At 38.2% G+C, this 24,684-nt stretch overlaps 1 protein-coding gene across 3 annotated transcripts in view; it reads right to left on the reverse strand.

Annotated features, from left to right (window-relative positions):
* Positions 1 to 24,684, reverse strand: part of ccdc120a (coiled-coil domain containing 120a) — a 53,282-nt gene that overhangs the window by 18,496 nt on the left and 10,102 nt on the right. The window contains exon 1 of one of the 3 annotated variants that reach the window (XM_084087384.1): positions 16,836 to 17,168. The exons of 1 other annotated variant lie outside the window; for it this stretch is intronic. The gene's annotated coding sequence lies outside the window, so the exon portion shown is untranslated. Of the gene's footprint in view, positions 1 to 16,835; positions 17,169 to 24,684 lie in introns of those variants that run through there. One more of the 3 variants, XM_084087386.1, reaches the window with a different exon arrangement.

The raw sequence follows: 24,684 nt of genomic DNA on the forward strand, positions 1-24,684 counted from the left end.
TGACGAGAGAAACCCCGACACGCATCTGCAAAGGGACGGATGGCCCGACGAAACGTCGTGTCATCGTAGGAGAGGAATGTGAACAAACGTTGACACAACATGTTGTACACAACAAAATTTCGGACCCACTGCTCCTCATTTATTTAATACAATATTTAAACAGAACATGCTCCCACCAGTCCTGAGATCTCTCTCACACACAATAACTGAAGCATGATGGCACTTTTCGTCCTCCTTCGCCTCAAAATCATGGATGATGTTTGGCGAACTTCGCATATCGCAGAGCTAAGCATCAAGCATATTTTGCGTCCGTCCATCTGTGCAAGAGAATTTAACCCTTTAAGCATGCGCGATGTTTCAGATAGTATGGCAAGTGTAAACACATGAATCAGATATGGGAACCAGTTGAAAGAACGTATAAACGGACGGTCAAAAAAATCGGATAAAGGTAACAAATCAGATTTGGGCATCAAGACCTGCAGTGTAAACTAGGCCTTATGAAGTCCCTCCTTCCGAAAAACACAATCTGCTCTGATTGGTCGGCTAGACCAGTGTTGTGATTGGTCCACCGTTTTGAGCGTATTTCAGAAATGTCACGCCACATACCATAAGTTTCAACACACTTCTAACGCAACTCAACTAGGCCTCGATTATTTTATTTTGTGTATGCCTTGAGCGGGAATGATTTAACTGAGGAATATTGTGACGTGTTCGTTCCCGGAAGAAAACTCAATCGACTACAATCAAGTGTGCACTGATATAGAGAATAACTCGCTTTGGAGTGACTCTGTGCTTTGTAACTTTGCAAACCTTTTTCATGCTCAAACAGCAATATTCTTTAGTGGTGTTAGCTAAAGAAAATATCTCTATTACTATTGCTCATACGTAGAGTGTTAAGGCCACCGTACCACCCCACCAACCACAACCACAACCACATAGCAACGCCCTGACAACCACACACAACTCATCAGGTTAAGAACTTCTGCATAACCAAACACTGCTCACATTGTCTTTGTAAAATATAAAAATCTAGGATGAATTCAGGTTTTGCAAACCAGCATTAATTTAGGGACTATAAATATGCACTAGACAAGCTGTGCATGTGTTAGTGTGTAAGTGAGAGAGAGAGAGAGATTCACCAAATGTCATGACAAATGTTCTGCGGTCCTCACAAGGTTTGCCAGCATTCCACTCTCTCATGTCGGAGCCTGTATTATCACTTTGTTCAGATGTTCATGAAAGCACAATCTGTCAGTTTATTAGCCTTCCCGCATTCATTCCTCTAACCATCTCTCTTATTCTCTCTCTGTAAACGTGTTGCCTAATCCTTAACATGTAAAGGGACCATATTGTACACTTTTGTGGCATTTCGTAGCATATTTTTTCCTCTTATATATAGCATATATATATATACACCCATATAAAATAGAATTAAAGATATAAATTTGGGGAAAAACTTAACTTAAGAGGATATATATATATATATATATATATATATATATATATATATATATATTCGTATATTTGTATGTGTGTGTGACCCTGGACCACAAAACCAGTCACATGGGTCAATTTTTTTTAATTGAGATGTATACATCATCTGAAAGCTGAATAAATAAGCTTTCCATTGATGTATGGTTTGTTTGAATATGACAATATTTGGCCGAGATACAACTATTAGAAAATCTGGAATCTGAGGGTGCAAAAAAATCGAAACATTGAGAAAATCGCCTTTAAAGTTGTCCATTTATGTTCGCGATGTTGCTGCATTCACTAACAAAAATTATTTTTTATATATATTTACGGTAGGACATTTACAAAATATCTTCATGGAACATGATCTTTACTTAATAGCCTAATGATTTTTGGCATAAAAGAAAAATCGATCATTTTGACCCATACAATGTATTGTTGGCTATTGCCATATACCCGTGCAACTTGTGACTGGTTTTGTGACCCAGGGTATATATATATTTATTATGTATACACACATACAGAAACTACCAGTCAAAAAAAGTGTAGAAGACATTTTTAAATGTTTTGAAAGAAGTCTCTTATGCTCACCAAGACATTTATTTGATCAAAAATATAGTAATGTATTTTTTAAAAATTTATTTATTTATTTAATGATTTATTTACTTATTTTACCATTTATTTCTGTGATATACATGTGTGTGTATACAGTCATGTGAAAAATAAAGTACATTTTACGTATTAGTCGTATTAGACGTATTACGTAAAAAATCATCTGGTCCTTAGCAGGTCTTAAAACTAGGTAAATACAACCTCAGATGAGCAACAACATGACATATTACACTGTGTCATTATTTATTTATCAAAAATAAAAGACAAAATGGAGACGCCATGGGTGACAAACTGAGTACACCCTATGATTTAATTGTTGAACCACCTTTAGCAATCATTTTCTGTATGACTTTATCAGTCTCTCACATCATTGTGGAGGAATTTTGGCCAGCTCTTCTTTACAATGTTGCTTCAGTTCATCGAGGTTTGAGGACATTTGTTTATGCACAGCTGTCTTAAAGTCCCGCCCCAACATTTCAGTCGGGTTGAGGTCTTTTACAGCCATTCTGGTGTAGATTTGCTGGTGTTCTTGGGATCATTGTCCTGTTGCATGACCCAATTTCGGACAAGCTTTAGCTGTCGGACAGACGGCCTCACATCTGACTCTAGAATACTTTGGTATACAGAGGAGTTCATGGTGGACTCAGTGACTTCAAGAAGCCTTGGTCCTGTGGCTGCAAAACAAGCCCAAAACATCACCCCTCCATCAGTGTGATGGACAGTTGCTATATGAGGTGTTTGGGCTGATATGATGTGTTTGGTTTTCTGTGCATTATGGCCAAACATCTCCACTTTGGTCTCGTCTGTCCAAAGGACGTCGTTCCAAAAGTCTTGTGGCTTTCTCCTAGCAGCCCTTCCAAACAAGCCAAACTTGTTCAGTCTTTTTCTAATTGTACTGCCATGAACATGCACATTTAACATGTTAACTAAGGCCTGTAGAGTCTCAGATGTAGTTCTTGGTTTTTTTGCAGTTTCTCTGAGCAGTGCACGGTCTGACCTTGGGGGGAATTTGCTGGGACGTCCACTCCTGGGAAGATTGGCAACTGTCTTGAATGTTTTCCACTTGTGAATAATCTTCCCTACTGTAGAATAATGAAATAATGTAGAATAACTTCAGATTGTTTGGAAATGGCCTTAACCTTACCAGATTGATGGCAGCAACAATTGCTTCTCTAAGATCATTGCTGATGTCTTCCCTCCTTGGCATTGTGTTAACACACATCTGAATAATTAGCAGCACCTGACTGCTACTTAATTTGTAAAAAAGGGTGCACTTAGTTTGTCACACATGGCTTCTCAATTTTGGCCTAGTTTTTGTCATATAAATAATGACACACTGTAGTATGTCACGTGTTGTTGTTCATCTGAGGTTGTTTTTACCTAACTTTAAGACCTGCTAAGGACCAGATTATTTTTTTTATGTCCTGATATGTGAAACCATATCATTTAAAGAGGGTGACCGTTCTTTTTCACATGACTATATAGGCTATATGGTTGTGCCATGATAAGCTGTAACAGACAGCACACCATTCTTTCTGTTTTTCCCCTCTTTTGTCTTTTTCTCTGATCCTTACAATCATGACCTTGATGTTTCACATAACATCAACAATTTCAAACTGAAACAGAATGGCAATTTTTTTTCTCAGGACTGCAGAATTGTCTCCTCTGGGAACACGGTCTGTACTGAATCTTTCCTTCTTGCAGAAAGTGCTGAGTTTGGGGGTCAGCAGGTTTTTTTGCTCCCTGTACTCTCTGCGACCTCTCTGATCTCAATGGTATTTGACAGACGTGCCTCTGTTAATTAATCCCACACTAACGAGGAAGTGTGGACACCGCTGCGTTTCCACATCACCGGACTGCACCGAAAACATCTTGCTTTTTAACTGCAAAACTAAATGCGGAGAACACAATGGTCAATCAAAAGACAACTACACTCAGTCAAAACAGGTTTTTCTAAACCAGAAAATCATAGAGACTTGGGGATTGGCTCTTTTGGGTCAGTGAGCAACCACCTAGCAACCACTCAGAAAGCCCTAGCAACTGCATAGCAACATGCTAAAGAAGACTCCAAACACCCTAGCAATCCCTGGCTACAACCGACAACACCCTAACATGGTGGAAGTGAGATTTGCATGGACAAACATCACTCAAATTTTCTGCAAAAAACATAATTCATTTATATTCATCTGCATCTTGAAATGATACACAAACTGTAATTTTCTCCATGTATAATCAAAGAAAGTGAGAGCACAAAAATCTGGCAGTCTTAAATTTCGCCTGAAGTCATCCTGATTCAGATAATGGTGCTAAACAGATGCATGTGTGGCATTGCTCTTCCATATGAAGGTCAATGGGGACCTTGGCATCAGCTGAAGTATCTGCATGTCCTGACACATGTAAGTTAAGAGTAAAGGTCTAAATAGTGTCTATTGCTCACCAAGACATGAATAGCTTTAACCAAAATAAAAACAAACCAACAATAAACAAAACAGAAAGGAACATATGAAGACTAACACATTCCTAGAAGTTTGGAGGTTTCCACCGCAGACAGCATTTTCCCAAGATCCAAAATTATTAACATTTCTCTTTTGAGTAAGATAGAGTTGGTTTGGTAAACCAAGTATGTTATTTTGTTCAAGCAACATGCAACTTAATGGTGAAGTTTGTTGTTTTTACACCTCTAGTGGCACCAAATGGAACTGCAAAAATAATGATTGTTTTAAATATATATAACCGATTATAATTTAAAAAGATATACATTTAATAAAAAATATTGACTTCATTATATACATATATAGTCATATGAAGTCAAAAATGTCTTCTTTTTTTTTTTATCAACAGTTATTATGTATTAACATCTAAAAAAATTACACACTTCAAAAAACAATCAAATTCCAGTTAGCTCTCAACTGATTTGATCTGTTGTACAAATCATCACTGCAGAAACTCAGAATCACGTTTTCTCTTTGGTTTTATGTTCCAGGACATGTGGTGTGTATGCAGTAAACTGTTGCCACTTTGGCCTGACCGCATGTTTCTATGTTTAATTGCCAGCAAGTCTCTCCGAGACCAAATTCACAGCGCTAGTGACTACATTTTGCCTTGAGAGCCTGGGAGTTTCCTCCATAATGAACATGAGAGTGCAGTGAAAAGAAAGCAAACCGAATCCCATGAGGCTTGTGGTCATTTGTCTCTGTTTTACTCAGGCATGAATCAGGTCTTGGCTTTTATGTGCAGGTCAGGTGATGCCAGTGAACCTTCCGGTCATGCTGAACTTTTGGCCCAGTTTATAAAGGAAACACGGGCCGTTGAACGTTTACTGCAATGGTTACATCACGCACCATGCGGCTACATCTGCTGAGCTTCCTGGTCATGTACAACTCAACCAGTCAGAGGGGTCTCCCAGGGGTCTCGAAAGGAAACAGTTGGTTCACACCTTGATGCTCTTTGCTTCTCACCACACCAGCACCTTGATGAGATCCCATAACCTTCTCTTCCTCACTACTCTCAAAAATCTGTTGTGCCTCCACCCCCGTCCGTCTCCTCCCAGCATGCTGAGCAAAGGCCACATTTCTTCTGACTGGCAGCAACAACAGCTCCGGCTGAGCGGAGTCAGGGCAGCTGCAGACAGCAGATGGACTCAACATATGAACCAGCACCCCCCATTTCACAATCTCCATCAGAACCTCAAGCAAAGATCACGCATTACAAAACAGGAATGTTGTTGGAGTTATAGAAGGTGACAATATTTTGAGACATTTCACGGGTCAATTCTTCTGCAGCCGGGCACTGCAATAGTCCTCTTGGGTGGCGATTTCACAATGAAGCTTATACATACAGTGTCGTTCGAACATTTTGGGTTAGTACGTTTTTTTTTGTGTGTGTAAAAACATTTATAATGTTACAAAAGATTTCTATTTCAAGTAAAAGCTGTTCTTTTGAACTTTTTATTCATCAAAGAATCCTGAAAAGAATTATTTCACAGTTTCAACAAAAATATTAATCAGCACAACTGTTTTGTAATGTTTTTCCTGTGATGCAAAATTTTCAGCATCATTACTCCAGTCTTCATCAGATGGTCCTTCAGAAATCATTATAATATGCTGAATTTTTGACTATACAAATGTCGACTACAATTCAGATGTTCTTTAGCCACTGCCTACGAAGCACTGTATCCTTCACTGGAAACCGAAAATAAAATAAAAAGCTACTTAAATGCCTTAATTGAACTAAGGCCTAATCCTGGCATAATCTAAACCCTGTCTGTGAATCCAGGCCTTTGAATTCTTGCACATGGGAACAATATAAGTCGACATCATTATGACTAAAAGTTTGCTAAGAAGTATTTCCTGCTAAAGCAAGGCAGTATTTGACTCTGGTAAGTGTATCCATAGCAGACTGGTGGGAGTGGCCTCGGGCGGCAACCTGCCCAGTGCATTATGGGGTCAATTTGGCAAAAGGGAATACATCAGCCTTTTTTCAGGTAGCAACGATTTCAAAACATTTTCACCTTTCTACTGCATAGGCAGCCAAGTTTACAGAAAGCTCTTTAAGAGATGTGCACACAAATATGGTTAAAACAGAACACAATGCTTTCCAGATGATGCACGCGGTGCCTCTGCATGTTTATCAACATAAACAGAAATGATAAGTGAAGTATGTTTGACATGCAGAAATGGTGTGAGGGTGCCCAAATTTAGTGTGAAGAGAGCCAAAGCCCTCGGTGTGCTGGCACAATCAGCACCAGCTGCATTCATGCTCAAGGGTCATGTTTGGTCATGATGCTGGTTTCATCGGATCAGCAAAGTCTAAACATGCAACAACGTATTCCTTTCCATTAGCACAGTTAGCAAATGTCCATCCAGACCATCAATGCAAACTAAGCAACAAGTGATTGCTTAACAACTATGAGCTCATTAACTTATGACCTTCCACATTTCCAATACTGTTCAAAAGTTTGGAGTCAGTATGATTATTGATGCATTATATTGATCAAAAGTGACAGTAAAGATATTAATAATGTTACAAAAAATAATAAAAAATTCAAATTAATGACATTCATTTTTAACTTTATATTCATCAAACACTGCTATTTCTCATAACATGAGAAACGTTTCTTGAGCATCAAATCAGCATAGAATGATTTCTGAAGGATCATGTGACACTGAAGACTGGAGTAATGATGCTGAAAATCAGGCATCTAAAAATAACTAAATTATGATAGTTTTGAAGGAAATAAATCTTTATTAGCGTTCTAAAATGCAAAAAAAAAGAAAAAAAGTCAAGTATGACCATTTTAAGATAATTCATAATCAGGGAAAGAATAATAGTGTGTGTGCCATTAGCTAATTCAATAATTTTACATTTAGCAAACATCTATTAACTGTGATTCATGCTGGTTGCCTCAAGAAAAAAGAAAAAAACCATGGCACACAGGCATTCTGGCTTCACTTTCCTGATTTTAATCCATGCTGAACACGTTATGCAGCGTGCTTGTAAAAACAACAAACAACAAGTGCACCATCACAATTACATCCCCCACATGAAAACCTAATCATAGTCCTATTGTTAGTGCACGGGCGATAAGTGACGCTTTAATCTCACATCCAAAGACCTCTATGCACATAAAGCTCTTTCAAGTCAGATGATGGGTAGGAAATGCAGTCCCATGGGGAACAGACTGCAACAACTACCTGTACATCTGGAAGACACATGTTGCACAAACATTCGTCTTAGGGCGTCTACAACATCCATCGACTGCTGGGCGGCACGTTACAGCGAACCACACCGGCATCGGCAACAAAAGCCCTGCCTCTGAAATCTGGTCCACATTGATCCAGAGCCAAAGCATCGTATTAAATAAGCATTCTAGATAACAACACAAGGAAGACGCCTTCAGAGACGCGATTCTGGCAGCGGTGGTAAGCACTGCACTGCTGAAGCACATAAAGACCACACAGGGATTGAGAAATCTATCCAAACCATCAATAGTCTAATTCAGGCTTTCATAACGGCGATTCAGAATGCAAGAGCTGCTCGGAATCTGAACACTGTGTGTGCGGCAACATTTTTTTATGGGCTCCTGATGCTTGAAGAAAATTTACAGCTTTCTTTGATGTCTTTGAACTCGGTAGTGAAAATTTGAGCAATGAATCAATAGAACAGAGCACATTAAAAATGATGACAACTACTTCAGCAACAAGTAGGACACAGGAAAAGCAGCAAAAAATGTTTGTTTTTTTAAATTGTTAAATAGAAATAAAGTCAAAATTTAAAGAATTATTTTTAGATTTTGTCAAGAGAATGTAATTGACTGCACAAAACTTGCTGCCACAAGGTGTTGTCATCGCTAAGGTATTCTAAACAGGGTAATAATTAATTATTAAAGGGGTCATGAATTGCATTAGCCTATTTTATAATGTTAACTGGGGTGTATTTATAATGTTAGTATGACTTTTACATGAAAAACTATCATAATTTAGAAATAAAAGGCATTTTTCTGCTGAGAGACTTCAGTGTAAACGCCTACTGCTGTGATTGGCTGACATCTTTGCATATGAAATAGCTAGTATTACATGTGGAACTCCCTTGAAAAATTTTAGCACGTTTTTACTTTTACAGCTTTCAAGGTAAGCGAATCGTGAAAAGTGTTGATTATAGCATTATATTTAGATTGTGGCATGAAAGGTTGCAGTGATGAGCATTGTAGCCGATCACAGACATGTTGAGCGCATGAATGCAGTGACCTCATCATTGCAACTTGATTTCGGCACTCAAACAAATACTTTCATCATAACTAACAGTGCGAACACAATGTAAATAAGAGATTTGTTGATTATAACGGGAGTTTTGCCAAGAGTCCAGAACTCAGTCACTAATAAATTTGCGCTGTTTGACTGACAGCTCCAGCGATTGTAAAGGGAGCGTTCTTTGATCGCTTTCTATATATAATTTGATTGCAGTTTAAATAACAGATTAGCTTCATCCAACTAAGAGAAACACGCGGGATTGAAACGGTGGCTACAAAGAAATCTCTAGCGTTAATTTTGGTCACGGCTTGTCTTGAAAAACGAAGACAATTTGACGGTCATCGTAGGAGACTGTGAGTCAAATCTTCTGACACTGCCAGAATTTCATCAGAGGTACAATTTTATCGCAACGGTCATTAATCAGCTGTCGGTGAACATGTCAAACTAGCAATCAAAGACTTCAGATTTTAGCCTAGGATCAGAGGATTCTTTTAGGATTTGCTAAATTTGTCTCAGACGGCCAAAATCGCACAGTGTGTGCACCCGGCTTAACAAAAAATGGATGAGTTGGGGTTAGTGGTTTAACAAACCCCTAACTATGAGGACTAGTAATAGTGGCAAGCATCATTTGCCAAGGCTTATTGAAATATTTAAATAAAACGTTTATTTAAAAGAAAATTACAGAGACAAAAAGAGAAGTGCAGATGTATCTAGAAGGAGGGAAATGAAAGAGCATTGAAAACACGAGATAATTATGAGCGGATTAGACCTCAAAGAGAAACACATGGGCTTTAAAGAGACTGGGCTCATTCAAGCAGCTGGAATCATACGGATGCAAATTGGGAACTCATTTGAATATACAAAGCCAATGGGAAGGATTTTGTATATTTGTGTGTGTGTGTGTGTGTGTGTGTGTGTGTGTGTGTGTGTGTGTGTGTGTGTGTGTGTGTGTTTGCATGAGTGTGATTGTGTGTGTGAAGGTGATCTCATTCCTTTTCAGATCAATGTTCCACTTCTGACAACTTATAACAAACAGGTTTACACTCATTTCCTCCACTATAAGTTTCTAAAGCTGTGAAAAGATTCAGATTCTGATGGTGAGTCAACGAGCCAGTCGATTAATTGTGCACTCTGAGATCATTCTGGGTTGGGCTGGACTGCAGGCGTCAGCTCTTTTGTGAGCTGTACATGCGCCTCACTGCTAAAAGTCACTCCACCTGCCAAACACAAACCTACAGTGAAATCACAATTTAATTGAGGTTCTGAAGGTGGAAACCGCCCTGTCCAGAAGTGCTGCTGACAGATAAACAGCTGAATATGAATGAACAGTGATTTTTTTTCTCCAATGTTAAAATATGCAGAGACAACTATTAGTACCCCATTTGTAAGATGATTGAGTTTAAGGGAAGGATTTTCTGTTTGTCCAACTAATGGCGGATGAGTAGAGTGAAAAAAGTCATTAAGAAATTGCACACTTCACCTTTAAAGTGCTCATAATTGGAAGTAACTGCATGACCTATTGATAATCGAGACAAGCAAAAAAGTCAAAAAGTAGAAAAGTAGCCCATTATCATAAATGTTTAGCCTGGTTGACACCAGACCCTTCTCAGTCGTAACTGAGAGTGGGTCGGGGGAAGCTTCATTCACATCTAGGGCTGGGTACCGAGTTCGATACTTTTTAGGTACTGACCGAATTGCCTCGATACTATCGAATATCGAAAAATGACATGTTGTTCGGTACCAAATTTCGATACCTAAGGGGTTAACTCGTCAACGTCAGTGCTCAAACAAATACATATCATGAAATGCACAACGGCACACCTAAAGTCGCTCACGCACATACACGCAAACTCTACACACACGAGACGCTGTCCGCACACATACTAATAATAAGAAACGTGCGAGCGCACACACAAACTCTCCACGCACATACTCAATGAGACGCGAGCACACACACACACAAACTCTCCGCGCACATACTCATATGAGACGCGAGCACACACACACAATACCCTAAAGATGTGGAAAAGTCGATCAAAAGTGTGGCTACATTTCTCCAGGCTCGATGCCAACAGCGCGCGATGCAGTATTTGCGGTAAAATAATTGCTGCAAAGACCGGTACCACGACCACGACAGATATGATGAAGACCTTGACAGTGCACGGAGTAAAAATAAGAGCAGAAAGTTGCTCCGTCTTCGACTGGTAAATGAAGAGATACCTTGTTGATCACTTGTTGAGACACCAATAATGACCTACTGAATGTACACTGCCGTTCAAAAATTTGTTGGTTAGTCAGAATTTTTTTTCAGTAAGGATGCATTAAAGTGATCAAAAATGACATTAAAACATGTGTAATGTTACAAAAGATTTCGTTTCAAATAAATGCTGTTCTTCTGAAATTTTTATTCATTAAAGGTGCCTTGTGTAAAAATAAATAAATTCATACTCCACATTCCATACCAGATGGGGGCAGTATACCTCCAGAAAGTGAGTTGGTCTACTCTAGAGTATGAATATCTTCAAGCTACTCCCCTTCACCTTTACCAGTGAATATGTTCATATTCGTTTTGTTCATATTACATTTTTATTGTTAGTTTGAATTACATTAATTTGACAGACAGCATTCGCTGATGTTGACCAAGCTAGCGCCAACGTAACCAGAGCTTCCAACTCTCACGCATTCACCGTGAGACACACGCAATAGACACTTTTCACATGCTCTCACGCCACACATCAATTTTCTCACGCACAGAAAAATCGCGAAGCAAAGAGGACACGGAGACCGACAGACTAGACAGAGCAGGTTAGTTATGATATAAAAAAAATCTCAGCTCTCAGATTCTGTCAATTTTATTACGCAATTCAAACAATAAATACCGTTTTGGCGCTTGTAAATGTTACACGACAGATCCCTAGCGCATGTGAACCGATCATCTCTACTAGCTAATAGTAAAAAAATCACGAACACTGAAAGATACAGTAACGTTAGGCTACAACTTACCAAAATGTATTCCTCATACATAATAAACCAATAGACCAATCAGTGTTTTTTATCAGCGTGAAGAGGTCAATAACACAGCTGGAGAACAATTATGTCAGATTTACCTCAGGAAAGCCATTTAATATAGCTACATAATATAGGTCACGTAGTTGGCAAGAAAAAAAGAGCAATAGAGATTGTGCTATGTGTACTATATTACAATACTGTATTTATGAACGTTATATACGTTTATCGAACAGCCTTCGATACATTTCTATGTTATAACTTCCCGAAAATCTACACAAACATATAAAACAAACTTCTAACGAAATACTAACAGCATCTTTCTTACCAATCCAAACGAAATGTTGCAAGTTCGAAGTCAAACCTCATTTTTTTCATGTCCATTAGTTGTCTCCAGCGATGGAAAGCAGTGCCAATGTTTACTCTGGTTCTGTTCCTTTTTTATCAGATTTTATTTGAATGTAGTAGTGGGGCTGTAGGCTACTTTCCACACGATTGACATCAGGTTCAAGTACGCCCACAAGCCGTGCGAGTTATTCGTGTATTGCATGTTTGACTGGTGGTTATGTTGCCGGCATACCGCCTCCCATGGCCGAAACTGGTATTACGACACCTGTCGGGCCGTGGCTAGTAATGCTAATGCTAATTCAGGTTGATATCTCTGCAGCACTATAACTTGACATTTTTTTAATGACATCATCGCCCTTATTTCTTCTCATTCTTTTGATGCGTGTAGCTCATTTTTGGGATATTTTTACCTCAATTTTTACATAAGGCACCTTTAAAGAATCATGAAAAAATGTATCATAGTTTCCAAAATAATAAGCAGCAAACTGTTTTCATATTTCTGAAGGATCATGTGACACTGAAGTAATGATTTTGAAAATTCAGCTTTGACACTTTAGGAATAATAAATTACATTTTGAAATATATTCAAACAAGATTTTAAATTGTAATACTATTTCACAATATTACAAGTTTTACTGTATTTTTGATCAAACAAATTCAGCTTTGGTGAGCATGAGCTCTTTATAAAAAAATGTTTGTTCCTTTGTGCTTTTTTTTGTTCCTTTGTGCACTGGTTAAGGAGCATGAGTCAAATTGAAAAAATAAAACCAAAGTTTTTCTGAGGTAATGTGTTATGTTATCTTGTTAAAATGGATTTCATAAAATTGGTATCGAAAAAAGTATCGTTCAGGAACCGGTATCGAAATCAAGGTATCGGTATCAGTATCGACATTTTTTGAACGATACCCAGCCCTATTCACATCCCATTTCCAAAGGGGCGTCACCAACGGACGTCGCTCAAATGCCTCTAGGCGCAATTGGATAGACCTAAAACCATTCAGAGCGATCGTCATTGTGTAAAGCCCGCCTCAACGTTTGTGATTGGTGCCAAGATTTGGAAAGATTGGAAATGGGCTTGAATGGGCTCTTGGCCAGACTGACTTGAAGAGCAAATCTAAATTTGCCGAAAGTTCATCTGGGTTTTCCAAGGCTAAGAAATGTTAACAACTTAATCACAAGTACAGCATTTTTCTGTCATGCACTGGCATTCCATGTTGCAAAGTAATATGTCTACATGATGATAATGAGTGATTTAATATGCAAAAGTAGGTGTCTTTGGGAATGCCCTACATGACATCACAATGAGATCACATTAAACAGTTTGTTTGCTGGCAACATTAAACATGTTGAGCCATATAAATGCAGCCTTGCTGGACATACTTTATATATGTATGTTAAGGGATAGTTCACCCAAAAATGAAAATTAGCCCATGATTTTCTCACCCTGAAGCCATCCTAGGTATATTTTACACAAATACAATTGGAGTTATATTAAAAAATGTCCTGTCTCCTCCAAGCTTTATAATGAGAGTGAATGGCTGGAGAAAATTTGAAGTTCAAAAAAGTGCATCCATCCATTATAAAAGTAATCCACACGGCTCTGGGGGGTTAAAAAAGGCCTTCTGAAGCCATGCGTTTGTGTAAGGAAAATACCCGTATTTATAACTTTATGAACTATAACGCATCGATTTACGGAGGAAGACTAACCCCTGACCAGACGCACAACGCAATGACGAACGCGGAAGCTCAGAGGATAGAGCGAAACAAAACACCGGTTGCAAATTAGCCATTTTGAAGAGAAATGGCGGAGGATTTCTACTGTATATAATAGAAGAGGAGCTTCAGTTTGTTGCAAATCCCTATTTGCTTAAACCGTGAGAGGCGTCTAAGCTTACGATACTCCTACATCCTACGTCATTCATGCGTCACGGGTTACTCTTGTGGCGCAAGTCGACTTGCGTAGTATGCGTACGGTCGTCTGGCGGAAGCTAGTTATTTTAGATTATAAAGTTATAAATATGGTTATAAACATATTATTATAATACATATGGTTATAAACCCATGGCTTCGCTTCAGAAGGCCTTTATTAAACCCCTCAGAGCCGTGTGGAGTATTTTTATAATGGATGGATACACTTTTTTGGGCTTCAAATTTTCTCCAGCCATTCACTCCCATTATAAAGCTTGGAAGAACCAGGACATTTTATCATTAATATAACTCCGATTGTATTCGTCTGAAAGAAGAATGTCACATACACCTAGGATGGCTTCAGGGTGAGTAAATCATGGGCTAATTTTCACTTTTGGGTGAACTAACCCTTTAACTGTAATGAAACTTGCACAAAATGAACATTAATGTAAATAACACATGGGGTGCTAACTCTAAAACAAACTAGCATCACTAACAACAGCAGAAGAACTCAACAACTGGACAAAACAGCCTCCAATTCACATCATTGCTTTCGGCATCCAGTGCGGGCGGAACCACAACATGAACATGAGAGCATGTCATTAAACCAGTCAGTTGTCTCACACGTGGTCACTGGACTTACACCCATCAGCAATGTCATTCATGTTTGTCACATTTGCTGGCGATCCTGTGAGCAGCTGATTATGGGAGATATGGAGCCAGAGTCCAACACTGTTGTCTTGACATCCTGATACTGACCCCATAAACCCAACAGAAGTGGGGCTCTCACAGCTGCTTCTGTGCTGATGAGCTTAACATGATGGTGGCAATACTGACCATCAACAACTACTACATACAAGTACATCTGCGGTCCATTCGTCGCACCTCACTTAATACATCTGAGATGATTTGTCAGATGTCATATCTTCTAATTGTAATAACTGATCTCTGGATCATTTGGTTCTTCAAACGAATTTTCGGATTTGATTAAAATATCTGGATTTAGTTGTCTGAGATTACTGAGCGTTCTTGAGTTCACTGGAAAGGGCAGATATATCGATACTGGAAACCATGATGAGCAATGCAGCGATTGGCTGGCGGCCATATTAAAAAAAAAATCATATTAAAAAACCAACATCACACACCTGACAAAAAACTGTCCTGTTCAAAAACTATTTTATTCAGATCCATAACGCTAAGTATAGATAGGCTATAGTAACCGTGATGCTTGCCTTATAAACACCACTAATAAAAAATAATAAAATAAAAGTAATCCAGCAATAATTTAGTCAATATGGGTTGATAGGTTATGGGGTCATTGTCAGATTAATCACAGTAAGTATTTCATTTTCAGCAAATTATTCTTTTTGGACACAAAAATGTTAAATACATCACAGATTCAGCAGGACAACATTTGCTTAAAGTGAGGAAGTGAGCAGGAAGTTAAATAAAGTGACAGCACAGTGAAGCGAGGTTATGTTGTACATATATATTCATTAACCTGATTGATTATAAAGACTAAATGCATTAAATCAAGGTTTTGTTTGGTCTTGTTTTTAATGAACTGACTATTCCTGGACTCAAGAGGTTATCAGTGTGTGTGTGTGTGTGTGTGTGTGTGTCACAGACGGGGGCTGGTTTCTAGGTAGCTCTTCAAACACTTCAATAATCTCTTTCAGCACAAAGCAACAACGCTTCTCCAAGACACTCCAGGCAAGTCAACTCAGACTTCACTGCCAGAATTCTGTGTTTTTTTTGGTTTTTTTGGTTTTTTTGCCTGGAGTGATGGCTTACAGACAGACAGTTTCATTGAGCTAAAATACTTGTCAGCTAAAACACAAATGATTAAAAATTATATGATTGCAATGACAACTGCTCTGTGCAAAAACAAAAAAAATCAATATTCTTGCACAAAAAAAAAGCCAACTGATAAGATTACGTCAACTGATCAATATCCACAAAAGATTTGACAGTATAAAGTCTAACAGCTCTGTCTTTTTTAAAGATAAATCTTCAAGGAGGTTCACTGCAAACCAAACCATACAAAGATACTGTGTGAAAATCACCACCCTGAAAACGGTGAGCAAATTCTCGCGTGCAACCATTCAAAATAGCTAGTGTGAAGTCCAAGTCCCATAAGGTCTTGTTAGTGCTGCTGGCCAACAGTCCAACTAGTCCAATAGACACAACACATCGGGGCCGGGCACCTGATAAATTAAATAATAATCCTGTCATCACATCCTCTTCCCTGAAGGGCTGGATTTTCAGCATTATAATGCTCTCGTACAGATGTATCCGGAGCTTATGCCCATGCAAACAGAGGACTGTCATTAAACTTTGTAACATATGAATCATCTCTTTATATTATGCCTGGTAAAAAGTGATTATTTAAGAGAAAAACAGCAGCAGCAATCACTTCAAGTGCAAAATACAACAATACAATTATTAGGCATTAAAAAATCCACTCCTCTTATAGGCTGTTTAACTATACCCTTTAATTATACATCAATGAAAACAAAGATCACAACAAGCTGTTATTATGACAGAAGTCATAATGACATGATATTATATTGCTATCCAGCCCCCTTACAAAAAACGTACGGCATGATACTTTGATATATACCATAGTACTAACATGTTAAAAATATATAGCCTATGGTAATTGGCTTGGTGTCGTGCATTTGAGAATATTCTAATACATTCAGGCTTATTATAGATATGTTATATTAAAAATCTTACCTGTGACATTAAATCTTTAGTCCTGGTCTGCCTTTCTGCATGAGTTTAAAGGGAAGTCAGTCTGGTAACAGTGTATCATGCAGCAGTTTTCTGACTGGAAGTTATCCTTATCAGAGCAGGTAAAGCAACCGGCAACTGGTTTGCTCAATTTCGAGGAGCAACACGCCAAAAAAAGCAGCTGTCAGTAATGAAATCATTTCACTGACTAAGTTAAAACGGAAAAGTTGCGTGTGAATGATAAGCTATTAGTCCAATGCTGAGCCATTCAGTCTCAACGACTTTTCGGTGCAGATTTTTGCTCTGAACTCAGCGCACTCCAGCGGAGCGGACCGAACCAAACGCACGCGCAGGGGTAAGTGTTAAAGGCTCGGTTTATGAATATTAATTACGTAACATGACGTACACCGGATAGGCCGAACTGATTGGCTGAAAGGGCGCCGTTGGTAAGAGGGCTTTAGTCTTCGGGGCGAAATAGCGAATCCTACCTGTGCATTGCCTGTAATTATGAATATTTAATGACATTACGTAACAGGACGCTACAGGAAAGTTACCAAGCAACAACTGAATAATAAAATTAATATTTATGAGGTAAGCCTTCACCATAGTAAATTCACGTGAGGATATTTCAACTCTCCATTTCTCGTCTCTTAATGACAGCATCGACTTAAAGATGTTTAGCTGAATTAAATTACATTGCGTTAAAATAATTAACTTGTTTATATTGTTTCAGACATATATTGCTGTTATTAAAATGTATAGCCTAATAATAAAAAATAACGATTTATAAAAATAAATCACTGTGATTTTGAATTTGTGGCGAGGTTTTAGCAAACATTAAACTTATGAAACACTTTTTCTTCATATTCACCTGTTCATAGTCGTTTAAAAAATATTATTTAATAATAAAAAAAATCCTGTAATTATGCATATCTGTAACTACCTTTTCAATTCAATTACATTTCTCCAACACAGCTGTTGTGCTTTCCATTGAACGTGTGTTTAAATTACTCATGAGTCATGACTCTTGGGGTTTCAAAGATGTCTAAAAGAAAGTGTAACAGCAGCAGCCTCATGGTAATCTCTAGGAGGTGAAAACTGAGACTATGTTTCGGCTACCTTCAGTTTCCCCGAGGGACAGAGCTGTGCCTTCATTTGCAAACCAATTGGCTTCTAGACAGGATATCTATTCACATGTAAAGGATGTCATCTACATGAAACAACAGTTTGATCCTTTCAATTGCCCAGGGCTCATATTACACTGAAAATGCAACAAAAAAAAAGTAAATAATACATAATCGTGTTATATGCTGAAGAAAAATAAAAAAAATTTAGAGCAACAATTGATTTAATGTAACTTGATTTGACAATGTGACAATGTATGCATAGCACTCTTTTCCTTTTGTAAGCCAGTAAGCTATAATATTTTATTTATTGTATTGTATTTACTTTTTAATGAATAATTCCCATAGTATATATTGACTACAAGCACCATTTGTTAAAAAGGACTTTGTTACATTAAGAAAACAGAAACGGATTGCTTTTAACTGTGATTTTCACAAGTAAAAGACAAATGCCCAGCATTGCCAAATTAAAGAATGAGAAATAATTGAACACAATATAATTCATATCAAATAAATGCATTTTAGTCATTTGAGAAGACCCTGATATCAGTGATCCATAGTTAATATTTCATAAAAGGATTTTGTGAGCAAGTTTTCTGCCTTTAATCCATTACTTAGACGTTTTGATCTTATCCAGTAACTTTATACTTGACTTAGTCCGCCCATATAATTAGACATGAAGTGAGGCAGGATTTAAGATGACTCTGGTTCTAATGGTCAGTTTGGTTAGCGAGAGAAGCTCTTCTTCTGTACAGGAGAGCCTCGTCATCTGGGATTTACATCAGTGCTGCAGTTTAATTTGAGCGTGAGGATTTCAATGAAGGGAAGTTCAGCTGGGGATCAGAACAAAGTGCTTCTCCTGCCCTTCCTGGAATTCTCCGCAAGAACATTCTCACAACGCGTCCCGGTGAAGGAGAGAGAGAGAGTTAGAAACCCTGCTGGGACCAGACCCCTCTGCCTCTTCATCAATCACTCCACAGGACAGAACAACCGTCTCCTCCTAATGAGACTGACAATACCACACCGCTGTCTGCAGTGTCATGGCTCCTGGCTCGCTCTCATCCAATTAACCATTACAGAAAGCTCAAATCAACATGTCAATTTACAGTCTGAAATGATCAAACTAATGTCAAACTAATGCAACATACAGTACACACTCTTAAGGTCAAAAGAAAAAAATAATTGTGCATGTCTGTAATTTTGAACAAAAAACAAACAAACTATATACTAGTTTACTCCTAAAAAGTCAACAACAACAAAATTTGTACGCATTTTAAATGCACAGCATGATACAAAACTCACAAATAAAAATAAAAAGGACAAGCACTTTGGTATTTCCGGCCCAACTTCTAAGAAAACTGCATTTTACTAATGAAAGTCAATAAGGCAAGACTTTGCACTATGGGATTAATGTTAAAATACACAATCATAAGCTTGTCACTACAAACTACATCAGATTGCTCAAAACATTACAGATTTCCATATCACCTCATAATGAATTACTAACTCACACTTGCAACTAAATATATCCAGCTTTCTCTGCATACATAATGTACACTCACATAAACCGACGTATAAAAAAATAAATAAAAAATGTTTTGCACTGAAAAAAATATAGCAGATTTCTACATGAAAAGACATTTCTTATAGACTTCACTTGTAAGTGCATTACTGCAAATAATCATTAATCTTTTTTTTGTCAATATTATATTTAACCCAGAGCATTCATTTAAAAAAAAAAAAAAAAAGTAGAAATAGTTATTGTTCTTAACAAATAATATAAGAAAATATAGGTATATCCAACCTTACCTGGATACATACAATACACTCAGGTAAAGCGGTATAGCTACTATAGAGTAAATCTCAACTGCTTGATTTTTTTTAAAATCATCACAAAATGTAAACTATATTACTGCACAGGTCTATTTATAAAGTTGGATATATAGTTCATGTACATGTACATATCCAACTTTATCCAGGTACATGCAGTATACTCACATAAAGCAATATATATACCATATAGCAAATCTCAACTACTTCATTATTTATAGCATCACAAAAGGTAAACTATATTATTGCCCAGCAGCTCTTTATGTAAAGTTGGATATATCTACCTTTATCCAAATACATACAGCATACTTGTGTATGATATATACAGCAAATCTCAACTGCAAAATGTAAACTTTATCATCGTACAACTCTAATCAGCTTAATGCGACTATAAGGAATGAAGAGATTAAGATATTATAAACACCAACATCATGAATTTCTGTAAAGCCGCTTTGAAGCGTATATTGTGAAAAGTGCTATACGAATAAAAAAAAAAGTGGGAGAGAAAATCTGGCACAGTTAAAATGAACTGTGGTGATCAGGACAGCCAAAGGAAGATGTTTGCCATCTGTTTAACAAATCGTGACATAAATGCTCTCCACCTCCCTCCCGACTTTCACAGGTGTTTGCCATTAGCCAAGGCCACAAATGCTGCCCAAAGGGAGTGACCTTAAACCCCAACAGCTGCCCATTCAGAACCCCAACATAAAACGGACCAGCGGTCAACGCACGATCTCAACTCTCCACATCTGAGAACCACAGATTGACGACTTCGTGCCCATCCATTCACTGAAAGAGACGGGCTCAGAGGGATTTTCAGTGGCACTCCTTAAGCGTTGGCATTGGATGAATCAAAATATGTTTCCAGGCCTATGAGCGTTGCAGACACTAACTGCTTATTATAACATCTAAATCCCAAAGCATAATGATGTGTAAAGGACTTTAATTATTCATATAGTGGTACACCACATCCTAAGAACAGACTATATATAAAGTGTTGTTTTCATGCTGCATTTTTTAGCGGATTTAACCATACACACACACACACACACTCACACCTCTTTGATGTCTGAGTGAGTTTTCATAAGAACACAGAAGATTTAAGGAGTCTAAGACAATAGCTTCACAGCGGCCAGGCATCGTAGGAGGGAGATCATGGAGTAACAGCTGATTCTGACATATTTAACGCTTCTCTTTTAGTTTCACGCCAATTGGCTCGCTCCTCTCTTCTCCTTTCTTTCTCTAAAACCTCTCCAGGAGTAATCTGGGCAGAAAAACCAAACTCTAAATGCTCCTCTACTCTAATCCACAGCTTCACGCTCACTGTGGGGAGAGTGGTGGGTTTATCTGTGGTTAAAGCACTATGATTACTGTTAAGAGTTCAGTGATCTATACTTAACAGGTACTGCATCTATTCTTGAACAGAGAACTTTCAATGTTAAAATACCTTCTCCTATCCCACTTTACTGTGCCGACACAGTGTGGCTCTTTTGACAATAAACATTTCTATGTGAATTATTACATATCTAAGCTATTTTACTTACAAAGATTGCCCCCTGGTGGACGAAAATGCATAGCAACACCCTGACAACCACTCACAGCACCTCAGCAACAGCCGAAGAAACTGTAAAAACAAGTTATTTTTTACAATTCTGTTCGGTGATGTGATATATGATGTACATATGTGACCCTGGATCACAAAACCTGGGTCACAAGTCGCACGGGTATATTTGTGGCAATAGCCAACAATACATTGTATGGGTCAAAATTATCGATTTTTCTTTTATGGCCAAAATCATTAGGCTATTAAGTAAAGATCATGTTCCATGAAGATATTTTGTAAATTTCTTACCGTAAATATATAAAACATTTATTTTTGCGAGTGATGCAGCACAATCGCGAACATAAATAGACAACTTTAAAGGCGATTTTCTCAATGTTTCGATTTTTTTGCACCCTCAGATTCCAGATTTTCATATATTTAATAGTTGTATCTCAGCCAAATACTATCCTAACAAACCATACATCAATGGAAAGCTTATTTATTCAGTTTCAGTTGATGTATAAATCTCAATTTTAAAAAAAAATGGACCCATGTGACTGGTTTTGTGGTCCAGGGTCACATATACTGCACATATACAGGGTCACATATATCTTTGTACTAAATACTTCAACAATGTGCATGTCTCTGGGCAACAATGTCTCTGGGATTGTGGTGTTGAAGATGTTCTTGCCCTCAACTGGATGCCACTCCACACTGGATGACAGACAAGCGTACGGTCGTGCGAACATCCCTGAGCAAAGCTTCCTCTATTTCCTGAACCGCTTGATGAACTGCCTGTCCTGCGACAAAACACAAACATACATTCTTCCAAGTCCATAAATGACAAAGTATGAGTGTCTACAAACAAGAAAAAAATCCCAGGCTACATTAAATACCAGTTCACTTGCAAAGAGGATAAGCATGGATTGTGCTGACCACAGTTTTCACATTTTGTGCACTGAGAAAGAGATGATTAGAAACTAGTTAACTTTCCTATTTAGCATAATAATTTTGAATATTACTGGACCTGTGGACCAACACAGTTAATATTACTAATTTTAAGTCTTATTTTAAGGATGAGTCTCACAACTTTACAAAATTTGGGTACTGAATCATGATGAGCAAAATAAGTTAAGAACCACTGCTAAAGACCATTTCTGCTCTAGCACAATAGAAACTTTAGCCTGTCTCTACAGTGAGACTGTTTGAATATATTAATTTCCTCTGATTAAAGCCCCTGTCAGCACCACAGCAGTCTCCGCCACAGACTATTTTTCATCTAAGTGTTTTGATTATTATTTCATGCAGTGCCCCACTGCCCTGGAAGAATTTCTCGCTCTGGCTCTCGGCGATTGTGCGTGTGATCCCGTCAGGAGTCGGCGTAGACTTGTGAGCAGAGCTTCAAACAGCATACATTCCCCTCTTCGCTCCGCTTTGAATCCGAGCGGGAGGGGCTCGAGTTGCCAAGCAGAAAAATCCAAACAGCGTGTCCTTTCCTCACCCCCTCCACCACCCGCTGCTGCAGTGCCAACTTATCAAGCTCACATCTCTAGACTATCACACATCCACATCATAATCGCACAGTATTAAGGATGATAACGATAAAGGTTTAAGTTTAGTCCACACCACAACTATGGCCCTGTCCCAAATGGCAAATGTGGACTTACAATGGCTGACGTGTGTATGTGTCCGACTGTCCATTAAAGCGTTAGTTCACCTAAAAGTGAAAATTATCCCATAATTTACTCACCCTCAAGCCATCATAGGTGTATATGACTTTTTTCTTCTTTTAGCCAGACACAATCTGAGTTATATAAAAAAAATATCCTGGCTCATCCAAGCTTTATAATGGGAGTGAATAGCATAGATTTTGTAACCCAAATAAACGCCTCTATTCATCATAAAAGTAATCCATACGGCTCCAGACGGTTGATAAAGGCCGTCTGAAGCGAAGCGATGCGTTTTTGTGAGAAAAATATCTATATTTATAAACTATGATCACTGGCTTCCGGTAACGGCCGTACGTGAGTCTAGTTCCGGCGGAAGAGTGACCTCTGACCTATAGAGTGTATGTGCGTGACGTCACCGTCAGCCGGAGTGACTGCGGTTACGCCCACTGAGTGGCAAAAAGACTGAGCGGCAGCATTGGTTTCGACGTAAATGCTGCGAAAAACACACAAAACACATCTAAAACGGGAAAGAGCTTTGAGATTTACTGTACAAATAGATTTGACAAGAAATCCGAGGTATAATTTTATAGACTGCCAAAAGCTATAGAAAAGAAAAGCAAATTGATCGCTGCAATTCACAGAAACATCATTTTGTGCCAATATGTTGAATTTTGGGGTAAAATCATACCCCATATATTGTATTGTACAATATTTACCATCTTATATTCTGCAGTTTTGATGTTTTTAAATAAACAATGACAAAAACTATAACTACTATAAACTATAAGTTTTAGGGCTGGACTTTATGTATTTCCCCGGCATTAAAATCAGGCACATATAAATGTCAGTAAACACGATTCCTGGTTGCATGTCAATATCCATGGATCACTTGATCTTTGGTAAGTTGTAAGGAACACTATATGGAGTCCAACCTTTAATTTAAACCAAAAATTGTTTGTTTTACTCACGTTTTCGCAGTTTCCCTTATGAAATCCAATCATAAACGGGCCTTTGGTCTAATGTTTGGAAACAACCAGCATGAGGCTTCACATAGGTAAGTGGTTTATTGGGAAGTGTTTCAACAGCATCTGGCATTCATGAGTCACCGCTAAAGTATTAGAAGATGAGATGTCAATGGTGTTATATGGTTCTTATGCACTTTGATGAGATGAAATGGCCAAATCCATGTGCTTTAATCCCAATCTGCTTGTGTTTGTGTGCTTCAGAAAGGCTGAACAGCTGTGGCTCATGAGGGAAGCTGAGATAACCTCTGAAAAATAACCCAAACACTTCACCACTCTTTTAACTTGTTAAGACCTGTAGCTCCCACAGTCTTCAGAAGAGCTCCGTGGGCATCAGTAGGGGAAACATATCATATCAACAGCACTGGTGATTATATAAGAGCGAATAACTAAGATATCAGTCGACAAAACCTAAGCCATCAAGGTAGGCTAACAACAAATGCAATAAAAGGCTTGTTTTGCAGTCTTATATCCGAGGAAATACCTTAGCAAGTGTAACGGATGTAGGCCAGTAAGAGCTGTGCATGTAAACCTCACTCCCGGTCCAGAGACCCCGGTTCGAGTCCCGCTCCGAGCGGGTCGAGCAGGACCGGATACACAAGCATCAATAATAAAACCTTAGGTTTGTGGTTTGGTCCCAAAGAGTGAAATGACAGAATGTTT

Source organism: Abramis brama, assembly GCF_963993115.1.
Source record: "Abramis brama genome assembly, chromosome: 16".
Lineage (NCBI taxonomy): Eukaryota > Metazoa > Chordata > Actinopteri > Cypriniformes > Leuciscidae > Abramis > Abramis brama.